This window comes from Pinus tabuliformis, chromosome 1_2 (assembly GCF_031772625.1).
Source record: "Pinus tabuliformis cultivar Carrire ecotype Pingquan chromosome 1_2, CPIR1, whole genome shotgun sequence".
Classification (NCBI taxonomy): domain Eukaryota; kingdom Viridiplantae; phylum Streptophyta; class Pinopsida; order Pinales; family Pinaceae; genus Pinus; species Pinus tabuliformis.
The window spans coordinates 1174663512-1174677923 of record NC_142298.1 but is presented as its reverse complement, the minus strand read 5'-3'; positions in this window follow the sequence as shown (position 1 = coordinate 1174677923).

The window sequence follows — 14412 nt, the reverse complement described above, 5'->3', positions numbered from 1 at the left end:
ATTACAATAATCCACGCAAATTTCCTTAGACTATATCTTTTCTCGTACAAAGTGAAACTGAGTGTCAATATGTTTTGTATTCTTATGGAAAACTGGATTGTATGCAAGCTTTATTGTACTCTGGTTGTCAGTTTTGATGCTGGTTGCTTCTCTTTGGTCTTCGCCTGCATCGATGAGAAATCTCCTCAACCAGATGGCTTCGCATGTAGCTGCACACAAGGCTTGGTACTCTGCTTCACATGATGATAATGCTACAGTGCTTTTCTTTTTGCTACTCCATGAAATAACCCTGGATCCAATACTAAATGCATAACTTGTGATGGATCTATAATCATCTAGGTTGCTTGCCCAATCAGAATCTGAATAACCTGCTAAAGTAACATCAGAAAGGTCAGTGTATAAAATACCATAATTACAAGTACCACTAAGGTACCTCAACACACATTTTGCTGCATTCCAGTGACTGTGAAGTGGTCTGGACATAAACTAGCTGAGCACACTAACAGAGTATGCCAGATCAGGCCTAGTTGTCGTGAGATATATCAGACTCCCCACTAGCTGTCTATACAAAGTGGCATCCACCTGTTTTGTGCCATCGTCACTGCTTAACTTGAGGTTCTGCTGGAAAGGTGTTGCTACTGTTTTGCATTGTTCCATTCTGAATCTTTCCAACAGGGTTCTGGCATACTTTCCTTGAGTTAGAAAAGTTTGACCAGAATCTTTCCACACTTCCAGTCCTAGGCAATAATGAAGATCACCAAGGTCTTTCATTTCAAATACCTGTGACATTTGCTGCTTGATTTCTTTGATCAAATTATTTGCATTTCCTGTTGTTATCATGTCATCCACATACAAAGAAATCAAAATTATTTGCCTCTGTTTATTTATCTTGATATACAGATTTGGATCGTTGAGGCTCCTATGAAAACCATGCTCTATAAAAAATGAATCAATTTTGTCATACCATGACCTGGGTGCTTGTTTCAAACCATAGAGTGCCTTATGCAATTTACACACTAAATGCTCCTGCCCCTTTTTCACAAAACCAGGAGACTGTACTAACTATATTTCTTCCTTTAATTCTCAATTCAGAAATGCAGATTTAACATCTAACTGGTGTAGCTTCCATTTATGTTTTGTTGCTAAAGCGATTAGCATTCTAATTGTATTAAGTTTAGCTACAGGGGCAAAGGTGTCATCGAAATCAATTCTTTCTTGTTGTGAATAACCCTTTGCTACTAGTCTAGCTTTGAATTTTTCTACACTCCCATCTGCATTTATCTTAGGTTTATACAGCCACTTACAACCTATAGGGGTTTTTCCTTCTGGCAACTCAACTAAGTCCCAAGTATGGTTTCTATATATTGATTCCATTTCTTCATGCATTGCAGCCTTCCATTCATCTGATTTACTAGCTTCTTCATAGTTTGAAGGTTCTACAATGTTTAAAATTTTGGACATTAAAGCATAGCCTTGCAATCTTGCAGGTAGTCTAGTCTTCCTACCTGATCTTCTAGGTAAAGGACTTACCTCAACTCTATCTGTTTCAACACTTTCCGGGCCTGCATCATCACTTATTACACTATCTGCTGCTACTTCTTCCTGTTTCTGCTCCTGCTCCTGCTCTTCTTCTTCTTCACTGTTCAGTTCTATCAGCAATGGAATGTGGTTGTCACTGCTAGAGTCTTCCTTTCCATCTTCAGTCTGTTCATGAAAAACGACATCTTTGCTTGCAAACACTTTATGAGTCACAGGATTATATAACTTGTATTCCTTATACTCTGTGCCATATCCTACAAATATGAATTTCAAGGCTTTGGGATCTAGCTTTTTCCTATCTGCTTTCGGTATATGAGCAAAAGCTTTGGATCCAAATATTCTTAAATGACCGACTGCTAGTTTGAGTCCAAACAGTGCTTCAAAGGGGGTTTTGAAGCCAAGACATTTGGTGGGACTCCTATTCTTTAAATAAACAACAGTATTAATGGCTTCTTCCCAAAGACCATTATAAATACCCTTACCTTGAAGCATACTTCTCGCGCACTCCACAAGGGTCCTGTTCTTGCGTTCTACTACTCCATTCTGCTGTGGAGTGTGTGGCACTGTGAATTGCTGTATAATCCCATGCTGCTTGCAGAAGTTCATGAACTCACCTAACCTGTATTCTCCCCCTTGGTCCGAGCGGAGAATCTTTATCTCCTTTCCTGTTTGGTTCTCTATCATAGATTTGAATTCTTTAAAGTATCGGAAAGCTTGACTCTTTTTGCTTAAAAAATACACCCAAGAGAACCTAGTGCAATCATCTGTAAACAGTAGAAAGTAGTATGCACCTCCTAAATACCTAGTCTGCATAGGTCCACAAATATATGTATGCACTAGTTCTAGGATATCTCTTTCGTTTCTGTTAACATGCAAAGGGAATTCATCTCTATGCATCTTCCCTAGTGCACATCCATCACATTCCAGTTTGATATTATGTAAAGCAGGAAGTCCATCGACCATACCTTTCTTTTTGAGTAAGATGAGATCTTGTAGATTTAGATGTCCAAATCTCTGGTGCCAGAGATTTTCAACTGTTGATGTTGCTGCAACCATCGCTTGTTGTGGCATGCTCCTTGCATCCAGTCTGTACAAATTTCCCACACGTACTCCTGTTGCAACTGTCTCCAATTGGCTATCCTGAATGACACATCCATTCTTGAAGAATTGCACCTGCATGTCCTGGTCTATTATCATAGAGACAGAGATCAAGTTCTTTTTAATTCCTGGAACATATAAAACATTTCTGAGATGTTTAATGTTGCCACTAGGTAGCTTCATAGGAATATCCCCACATCCTTTGATCTCATACCCACTGTCATCACCTAAATAAATTTTTGATCCACATGCAGATTCTTCAAGAAACTCAAAACAATATTTCTTACCGGTCATGTGCGAGGATGCACCAGAATCGACATACCATATATTGTCCTCATCTCCTTTTGATGCTGAAAGTGCACAGTCGACTGTAAATAATCGAAGATCATGGCTGTGGTCATCCTGTTCTCCAGCAAAACACCCCTGATGTTTCCTCTGCTTGCTTTTCCTTTCATCCGCTTGCTTCTTATAACAGTCTTTAATCTGGTGACCAGGCTTCCCACAGTAAAAACATCTCTTAACATAATTATCAGACATACCTCTGAATGATCTCTTCTGAAAAGAGTTGGCCCCTTTCTGCTGCGGTTGCTGGTGTTGGCGCTGGTTCTGATGCTGCTTTCCTCTGTACTGTCGCCTATTTGCCATCAGAGCAAGGTCATTGCTCTGAGTCTTCAGACTTTGTCGTCGCTCCTCCTCCTAGAGCAGAATTGTTGTCAGCTCATCAAATGAGGGGGCTTTCTCCCTCGCTGACAGCCCTGAGATGAATGTCTGATATTCATCGGTCATTCTATTCAGTGTAAGTGTAACCAGATCTGAGTCTGATACCTTCTCTCCAATGGCTCCCAATTGGTCTCTCAGATCCTTGACTCTGGCCATGAATCCACCAACTGATTCATTCTCGTCCATCTTCAATGCAAACAATTTTCCCTTGAGTGCCAGAACACGATTTGTGTTCTGTGTCTCGTACAAGTTCTTGATCGTTGTCCATATATCAGCGGCCGACTTGCAATCTCTGATATGGGGGATAATATTGTCTTTGACAGACATCTTCAGTATGACTTTCGCCTTCGTTTCTCTTTTATCCCAGTCCTGTTCTTGGGTCGCTGTTCCAGATCTCGGCTCATTTCCCTCAACGATCGCCCATGCATTTACGCTCTCCAGCAAAGTTTGCATTTTGAACTTCCAGTTAGAGAAGTTCGTTCCATCGAGCTTGCCAGACTCGTGGAGGTATGATTCCAAACTGTTGTTCATTTTCGCCCAACTGAACACTTCAATCGGCCACCACCGGGCAAGTCCGATCTGCTATCAATTAACAGATCAGGAACTTCACTGTGCCACCACCGGGCAAAACCGATCTGCAACAAAAATTGCATATTTTCAGATAGAAAGGGTTGGCGCTCTAATCAACGCCGAATCTGCGCTAATTGCGGAAAATGAAAATTTATGATGTGCACGAATTTTGGCGCGTTTAACAGCCACGGATCCGCGCCAATTTGGTCGTTCTTTTCTCTGGCACGATTTTCAGCCTCAAACCCGCGCTAATGGCGCGACTGTTCCTTAAAAATCCGCGCTAATCGCTGCACCTTCTGAAAAAAAAAAAATTCCGCTCCAACCCTTCCTTCGGCTCAGAGATGATCAGTCATCTGATGCCTTTTCGCTCCAGGTGTTACTGCAGTTCCACCTGATCACACAGATACCTTTACATGCACTCCTACCACTACAGATGTGAAACTAATGATGCATCCCTAAAAAAAAAAGATTTAAGGCTACCTCTACCCTAAGCTCTGATACCAAGATAAAAATAATCAAACTTTGAATTATTAGAAGGAGTTGCAGCTCACAGGTGTGTACAACACCTAGAGACTGCACTCAACAAACAAGGAGGAGACTCTCGCTCACATTCACTCTACATTACATGAATGAATATTACATATTAAATACATCACTGAAAAATAGGTAGTTGTAAACAACCTCCTAAATTCTAGGAACAACTCCTAAACTAAGAAGATGCGTTACAACCACATAACCATTTCTCCATTATTTCTAACTTATAACACCCACAATGAATATCATGACAACAAAAAAGAACTTTCAATATATTTTGGGTTTTTGTTTTTAATAAAGAAAAAATAAACTTTTCAAACGAAATCGTGGTTTTCAAAAAATTTCTTCCTGCTTGCGTGACAAAGAATTGTTTAAGGAAAAAAACTTTTCACCACCTTTCAAACCTTTTTTTAAACTCGTGGAATTTTCATGTTGGCCATTCTTTTGACTTTACGTGTCCTTTTTTTATTTAATTAAGAGCTTGTGATAGCTCAGGAAATTTTTGTGGGTTATGATATTATTGTACTATTTTTAGGGTGCGATAGACCATGAATATGGCCCCTCACGATTCCCCTGGGCTACCATTTTATTGTGCTTCTCGAGTTCTCATTCTCCATTCTTTTTCTAAGAACACACAATTTTAAATGCTATTCTCAAGGAGTTTTATGCAATCTTGCACTCATTTTCGCTTTCAAGGAGTTTTACACAACCTCATGCTCTGATATTGAGACAAGAATTGAGACGCAAAGAAAGAGGAATGAGAATAAACTCGAAAATGAAAATGGAGCGAACCTAAATATTCACATTACTCACTAACAATTAAATAGATTACACAAGAGACAAGGAGTAATAAATGAATGATGTAAATTGAACTAGAACTCAACTAACCAAAATGAACTGAAATTAACTATGACAATTAGCAAACAACAATTGGTGGTTGGAATTATTTCCTCCAACAAGCCCTTGTAATATGATATCATGTAATTGATACAACTACCTTATCATAAAAAAATTTTGAAAGAATCTTGGGTATGCTAAAACTATTTGATAACCAACATGAATCACCTAGTCCTCCATTGTTTGAGGTCATTCTAAGCATGGATCACTCTCCTTTTATTTCACAAGGGGTTTTTCACTGAAATGGCATGTACTCAAAGTTTCCTTGGAGTTGATCAAGCTTGCTTTGGGCCAATATAGTTCATTCACTGCGGGTAATTTAACTTGTTAAGTGTTCTACATCTCTTCAGACCTCTCTTTATTTGTTTTTATATTTGTTTTCTATAGAAGTGAGAGATGGGTATCAAATACCTTGAAAGAACATTATTATTGTTATGAAAGATGTTATGAAACCAGCTCACCAAAATATAGAAAAGATAGATCAACGCCTTAGAAATAAGCCTCTTCGAGGGGGAAACCTCCTTTACATTACACAAATGAACAATTCTTAGATGATACAAATGACAAAACCTCCTTTCTATATATAGGAGTCTAAGGGATCACAATATAACCAAAGATGACCTAACAATAATAATATAAATGCAAAAAATTAACAATAGTGGGATTCTATGGGGCAGAATAATAACAATATGGGGACAATAGGGGCACAACAATAACAATAAGGGATACACCGACAATAGTAATGGGGGAATCACTAGTATTATAGGAACCTAACATTCCCCTCTCCTTCAAAAAAGTTTTGTCCTCAACGCTTGAGTAGTTCTGGATGCTTCTGTATAAAATGCTCATCCTCCCATGTGGAATCTTCAATGGGTAAGTTCTTCCACTTGATGAGATACTCTGAAATTGATCGATTTCGTAGATGTCGAGTTCTTGTTTCTTTGACTGCTTCAGGTTCCAATATGATTTTTCCTTCCTCATCAATTTCTAGCAATATTGTTTGAACTGGAAGCTTGTCACCTATAACCTTCTTTAAGCATGAAACATGGAAAAATGGGTGCACTCGAGAAGTTGCAGGAAGCTCCAATTTGTATGCCATAGTACCTATCTTTTGCAACACCTGGTACAGACCATAATACTTTGGTGATAATTTATTATCCTTCTTAGCTTTCTTGAGGGACATTTTTTTATATGGTTGTAGTCGTAGGAATACCCAATCACCTACATCAAAACTTCTTTCTCTACGATGTTGATTTTCCTGCTGTTTCATTCTATTCTATGCCAAGGTGAGGTTATCCTTTAAGAGTTGGAGAACTTATTGCTAATGCTCGATGTGATCTTCCACTGCTTGAAACTTAGAATTTTCTCTTAAATATGATGTGATGGATGGTGGATGATATTCGTAAAGTGCCATAAATGGGGTCATTTTTGTTGCAGTATGGAACGAAGTGTTATACCACCATTCAACCAGAGGCAACCATTTGACCCATTGTGTTTGTTTATTAGATACAAAGCAACGAAGATATCCTTCCAAACATTTGTTTACTATCTCAGTTTTCCCATCAAATTGAGGATGATAAGATGAGCTATGAGCTAACTGAGTACCAAGACAAGAAAATAACTATGTCCAAAAATTTCCAGTGAAAATGGTATCTCTGTCGCTTACAATAATCTTTGGGTTTCCATGTAGCTTTTGAATTTTTTCCATAAATGCAATAGAAACTGTAATCGCTTTAAATGGATGATATAATGCACAAAAGTGTGCATACTTGGTAAGTTTGTTAACTACCACCATGATAACACTCTTTCCTTCGGACTTGGGTAAACCTGTGATAAAATCAATTGAAACCTCCTCCCAACGTTGGCTTGGAATGGATAAAGGTTGTAATAGTCTTGGGGTCTTAATTGTTTCAACTTTATTTTGTTGGCAAACCAAACATTTTGCCACAAACTTTTGAATATCTGATTTAAGGCCATCCCAAAAAAAATCCTTCTTAACCCTGTGGTAGGTTTTTAGAAATCCTGAGTGCCCTCTTAAGGGAGAGGTGTGAAATTCCCTAAGAATCTTTTGTTTGAGTTTGGAATTCTTACATAGGTATAACCGATCCTTGTGCCATAACGAATCATTTTCCCAGCTAAATGTATCAGATGTACTGGGATCTTGTTGTATCTTTTGAATGAGTGCCCACATTTCCTCTTCATTCTTCCATTCATCCCTTGATTCATTTATCCAATATGGTTGGATAATAGAAATGGCGTAAAGAAATTCTTGCACATCCTCATCCTTTCTTAAGAGTGCATCTGCCACAACATTTTGCTTCCCTTTTTTGTAGATGATTTCAAAGTCATAACCCAACATCTTTGTGACCCATTTTGCTGCTCTTCTAAAGATAATATTTGTTCTAAAAAGTATTTAAGACTATCATGATATGTTTTTACCTTGAAATGTCTTCCCATTAGGTAGGGTTGCCATTTCTTAAGTGCATGTAGTATTGCCAACATTTCCTTCTCATAAATAGCTTTGTGTAAATACTTTCCTTTGATTGGACGACTTTCGAAAGCAATGGGTCTTTCTTCTTGCATTAAAACAACACCAATTCGATTTCTCGAGGCATCACATTCCACAATAAAGGTTTTTGTGAAGTCCAGTGTAGCTAAGACTGGTGCTTGGCACACTGCCTCTTTAAGATGTTCAAAGGCCTTTGTTGCTTCTGGAGTCCATGAAAATGCATCTTTCTTCAATATTGTTGTTAGAGGTGTTGCTATTATCCCATAATTCTTAACAAAATTGCAATAATACCCTGTCAACACGAGAAATCCTCGTAGATTCTTTATGGATGTGGGGATTTTCCATTCCTTAATGGTTTTAATTTTTCTAGGGCCTACCTTAACACCTTCATGAGATACAATATGACCCGGATATTCCACCTCTGGTACTCCAAAGAAACATTTGGAGATTTTTACATATAATTGTTTCTCCTCCAATAGTTTGAGCACCATGTCAACATGTTGGACATGATCCTTCCAAGACTTGTTGTAGATTAGTATATCATAAAAAAATACTAACACAAATTTTCTAAGGAGGGGTTTGAAAATGGAATTCATCAAACCTTGAAATGTAGAAGATGCATTAGTAAGGCCAAAAGACATGACCAAAAATTTATAATGACCCTCATGAGTTCTAAATGTTGTTTTTGGAATGTCTTTAGTCTTCATTCTAATTTGATGATATCCTGAACAAACATCCAACTTGGTGAAGTAAATTGATCCATGCAATTCATCCAATAATTCTTCAATGACAGGAATGGGAAATTTATCTTTAATAGTGAGCTTGTTGAGCTCCATATAATCTGGACACATGTGCCATGATCCATCCTTCTTGTGAACCAATACTACTGGAGCAGAGAAATAACTTTGACTAGGTTGAATTATACCAGCCTCTAACGTTTCTGCAACCATACATTCAATTCACTCTTTTGGACATAGGGATATCTGTAGGGCATGATGTTTGGAGGAAAACTTCCTGGAATCAAATTAATAGCATGATCATGATCACGAATAGGTGGGAGGCCTTTGGGAGTCTCAAATACCTTGGAATGATTGTCCAAGACTTTTTGGAGATCTCGAGAAATGGATAATTTCGATGTGGGAACCTCTAGTGAACATAATTGTGCAATTATGCCTCGTTGTTCTTTCTTTAGAAGCTTTGTCATTCCGTTAGAGATGATTATCTTTCCTATTTTCCCTGTGATATCCCTTAATTCAACTTCCTTTCCTTCTAAAGAGAATTTCATGAAAAGTTCTTGAAAATTAAAAGCTATTGTACCCAAAGATTGTAGTCACTGGACTCCTAGTACAACATGAACACCACCCATTGGAATGGAAAGCATTGGGCTATTCAATACATATTCTCCCATGGATAGCTTGATATTATGTCACTTTCCTAAGTAATTTATGGTTCCTCCACTTGCAACCATCACTTGACACTCTGGTGCTGGATATAGGAAGCAATTAAATTCCTTGGTTATCTTACAATGAATAAAATTATGGGTACTTCCCAAATCAATCAACACTATTAACTTTTTCTTCTTGATATCCCCTTCTATCTTGATAGTTTAAGGAGTGGTAATTCTAGCCAATGCATTACAAGATATGGTCGAATTCATTTCTTATTTTTCTAGGGTTTGTTCCTGGTGTATATCCTCTTCTTTTGACGTTTCTTGTTCCTTTTCTTCCTCCTCTTTACAATCTATGTAAAATAATTTCTTCTCAGCACACTTATGACCTTTAATGTATTCACTATCACAATTGTAACAAAGCCCTTTTGCTCTTTTTTCTTCCAATTGTTGTGGTGTCAACCTTGCAGGTTGTGGATGGCTAGGGGCAACAACACTTCCATCTTTATGATTGTGAGTGGTAGGCTTCCTTGTTGTCATAATTTTGCTTTCAATTTTTTCTTGCCAACCTGAATGCCTTCTCCAATGAATCTGGTTCCCAAAGGCGAACCTCATGTTGGATGTTATCTTTTAAAGTCCCTATGAACACATCAATCCTATGCTCCTCTAGAATATCTTTTACCCTTATATTCAATTTTTGGAATTCCTCAATGTGCTCCATCATTGAACCCTTTTGTTTGAGATTTATCAATTGGCTAAAAAAGGTGTTGCTTTTTGTATCCTCATAATGTGTTATCATTTCATCCGTAAAAATAGCCCAAGTGACAATTTGTTTACGAGAGAAAAGCCATCGATACCATACAAACTGATTTGGTTCCAAATATAAAGTTGCAATGCATACCTTTTGTGTGTTTTGCACATTATGGAGATCGAAAAATTGCTCCATCTGTAGTATCCATGTTTCGGGATCCTTGTCATGAAACTTATATCAATTTTTGGAACATGGTGGTTCTTCAATCCAATGTTAGCATCTATGAAATCATGATTAACATTTGTTTTTTTCTCATCATGAGTTTCCTTTACTAGCCTTTCACCATTAGTAAACATTTCTTGTAGAAACTTTGTCAAATCTGTCTTCAAATCTTCCATTCCTTTCTTTAAATCATCCATCTTAGCTTCCACACCATCCATCTTAGCTTCCATGTCTTCCATCTTAGATTCCATGTCATTCATCTTAGCTTCTACGCCTTTCTTTAAAACATCCATCTTAGCTTCCACGCCATACATCTTAGCGTCTACGTATTTCTTTAAACCATCCATCTTAGCTTTTGTTACTTTTTGTGCGAGTGAAATTTGTTGCACTTGGTCTCGTAATTTTGATATATCATGTTGCATTTCTTCCTCTTCTTCACGAGTCATGCTAGAGCTTTCTGGTTTCTTACTAGGTGTTTCCATTTTCTTTCTTCGAGGGATCAATTACTGATAATAATGCTACAATATTCCCTTTGAATTCCTTCAAACTAATTTTCAAACCAAGCTTATGCAAAAATTTAAACAAAACTACACACCTTTTTTCACTTTGTAGGAGTTCGATATTGAATCTGATGTATCTCTGTAATTTTGGATCTCCAAGGTTTGAAATTTCTTCATGCATTAACCCTCTGATTAATCGTTCTAAGCTCGCAAGTATGATTAAGATTGGATTCTCCAATGAAGAGTTATGCCAAATCTCCCACGATGACCTAAGTATAGACTGGTTCAGTAGAGCGAACTTGTACAATGTGCCGCGGGTCACTGTTTCAACCTTAGGTTTTGAAAATGATACCCACAAAACTACAGTCTGTCCTCTTTCTGCAACTTCTTAAGAAAATTCAATTTGATGATCAGAGTGAAACTTATGATGCTTTTCCCAAGGTCACCTGTTTGGAATGTAATTCGGGGGTCTGCAAACACCCTCACTTCCTCAGATCATATCTCCCAAAATATAGCGAGACAAGATGTGAAATTTGCGCCCGAGGTTCAGACCGATTCTGTCTCAAACGGGTTTTATTTTTAGCTTCTGAAACTTTGTAGTGAAAACATTATAGTGAAATTTCCACGATGACTTGTTTGGAGCAACGAAACCCTAGAATCCAAACCTCTGATACCAAATGTTATGAAACCAGCTCACAAAAAGATAGAAAAGATAGATCAATAGCTTAGAAATAAGCCTTTTTGAAGGGGGAAATCTCCTTTACGTTACACAAATGAACAATTATTAGATGATACAAATGACAAAACCTCCTTTCTATATATAGGAGTCTAAGGGGTCACAATATAACCAAAGCCGACCTAACAATAGTAATATAAAGGCATAAAAATAACAATAGTGGGATTCTTTGGGGCAGAATAATAACAATATGGGGACAATAGGGGCACAACAATAACAATAAGGGATACAACGAAAATAGTAATGGGGGAATCACTAGTATTATAGGGACCTAACAATTCTTCTTATTTTAGTTAACATGACTTGCCATGCAGTCTAGTGTTCCCACATATAGCTATATGCCTCATTTTATATTGAGTTAGTTTCATTATCTTCATTATCTTTGTTGGCTTGAAAAGCAAGCAAAAATTCATGGTGTTGATTTGGTATTTTCTTCTTCTACTTTAGAATACACTTGCAAGATTTGATCAGATGTCTTATATCAAATATATTAAAATTCTTTTTGATGGTTGAAATATCGGTTCTCCCAATGATGGTGCAAAAATGAAGAAAACAGAGAGGCCATGATAATTAGTGTCTCCTTACAACAATAATGAAAAAACTTAATGAGGGTGCAATAAACAATTATCATTAATCTTTGGGAGAGGGCATATGCCTATTGAAGTTATGCACGTGCCACTTTCAGTGAAATCCTACACATTATGTTTTTTCATTTAACAAGTTCTAGTCTAATTCACTTCTCTTCCAAAAGTTTGACTTTTCAAGAATTAGAAAGATTGTCATCGAAATTTCAATAGAGAGGTACATGGTACAAATATCATAAAGCTTTCCAAGGCATATACATGTCTTGTTCACAACTTTGTTTGTGAACAAGTTTCATCAAGAATATTGCTCCACAATATTGTCATCAATAATTCGTCATACTGACATGTGGGTTGCAACATATAAATACCATCATTGTTATGAGATACAATTGTGAGGAACTTTAATGCTAATTATGTGAAACGTACAACTATGATCCCAGTGATGCCATACATAAGCAGAGGAACTGTGCAAGTAATAGTGTAAAGGAAAAATGTATCAATGTCATATGTAACTGTTTATCGATGCCTTATATAACTCAGAGGAACAGAGTGCCAAAGCCATATTGAGATATTAATCTCACTATCTGATAGGTGTCATCATATTTAATTCCATTATCTGCTAGGTGTCATAGTCAGTTCAAATGTAGTTTAGTTTAGTTGAGTTTCACTACAATCATTTATTGTTTATGCTTCCTATGCTAAGTCACATGAGATGAGGACACAAGACATGGAGGACATGTAAATACATTTTTTCGACATGAGACACAATGGCCTCGAAAATAGGAAACGATGTTCAATGGTTCAATGGTTCAATGATGTTCAATGGTTCATTGTTCATAGTTCAATGTTCATTCTTGAATCTTCATGTTATTGACTTATTAACAATTGGAAAAGGCTACAAGCACATAAGAAACTAGTAACTAGAAATTTAGAAGAACTTATATATTAAAACCATAAAGTGCAGATTTTCCATTAAGTCATCAAAATCAAAATGTATTACATAGATATTGAGGGAATGCCACTGGAAACTACAAAAGAGTAGATAAAAAATAAGTAGGAATATCATATCTCGTCACTATAATCGGTGGTGCTAGTCATGATTGATCCAGGTGGATGTTGGTAGCCACTCGCCTATTCCATTTGGACCCCACCATTGTGTCTTTCAGTTTTTTAGTTTCCTTAATTGTAGTACAATTGACTATTTTTGGTAGTTTTCGGGTCCTGAACTTCCAAATCCGTTTTGAGGCCTTAAACGATTTTTTTTTGGGAAAATCGGGGCCAACATGGCTTACCGACCAATGTTGGCCACTCAAAAGTTGTAATCCTTGGATAGATATTTGTAACGAGGTATTGAGCATGTAAAACAGAGATCATATTCCAAAGTTACAACCTTGAGAAGTTGATGTACCAATTTACCCAAATTGGGCCCATAGTTTTGGCACTTCATCTCATAGGGTTAGGTTTTCGGATGTTTAGGGTTTTCCATTGTTTATTAATAATAAATAGGCCTCGGAGCCTCATTGTAACAGAGTTCAAAGGCATGTATCCATCACATCTCTTCTCAGAGATAAGCTACCATCACCTGAGCTAGTCTTATTTCAATTCTATTTGTAAGCATATTTCAGTATTTGATATTAATGAAATGAAGTGTTATTTTTACTGCATCTCTGTATTTATGATTATATCTGTAATTTTTTGTGTTCTTGTTTAAGTTCAAATCAGTGGTATCAGAGCAGTCTTCTCTTTCTCTATTTTTCTTTGCATGTCCCCAACGAGGTCGGGATATAAGGAGTTAGGGCTCGAACTGGTTGAACCTTTGCAAGACCAGCCTCAGAAATCCCAATGGCCTCCCATGGCGGAAGAGAAGAAAGACAAGGTTGTAGGAGATCCTTTCAAAATCTTGCTTGAAGAAGCCCTTGAGCGATAGAGGAACACGATGATGGATAACTTTGCCCAAATCATTCAATGGCTACCAAAGGTTGACACATATCCTTCCAACATCTACTCTGGAAGAGCCATACCCTTTAAGGTACAAGTTAACTTTGAAATCCTCATATTTGAGGGTTCGATAGATGCGGATGCTGTAGATAAATGGTTAAATATGTTAGAAGGATATTTTTCTGTTCATGATTTTTCTAGTCGGGAAAATATTACTTTTTCACTTCTCAAAGCTGCCCCGCATGTCAAAGACTAGTGGGAAACCTATTGTAAGAAGAAGGAAGAAAGTACACCCTCACTATTTTTGGCCGCACCCACTTGGAATTTGTTCCATGATGCCATCAAGGAATAGTACTACCCTATTGGGAGCTATGAGGATAAATACTTAAAGTGGACCACGTTGCAGCAAGGAAGGGACCAAGACGTG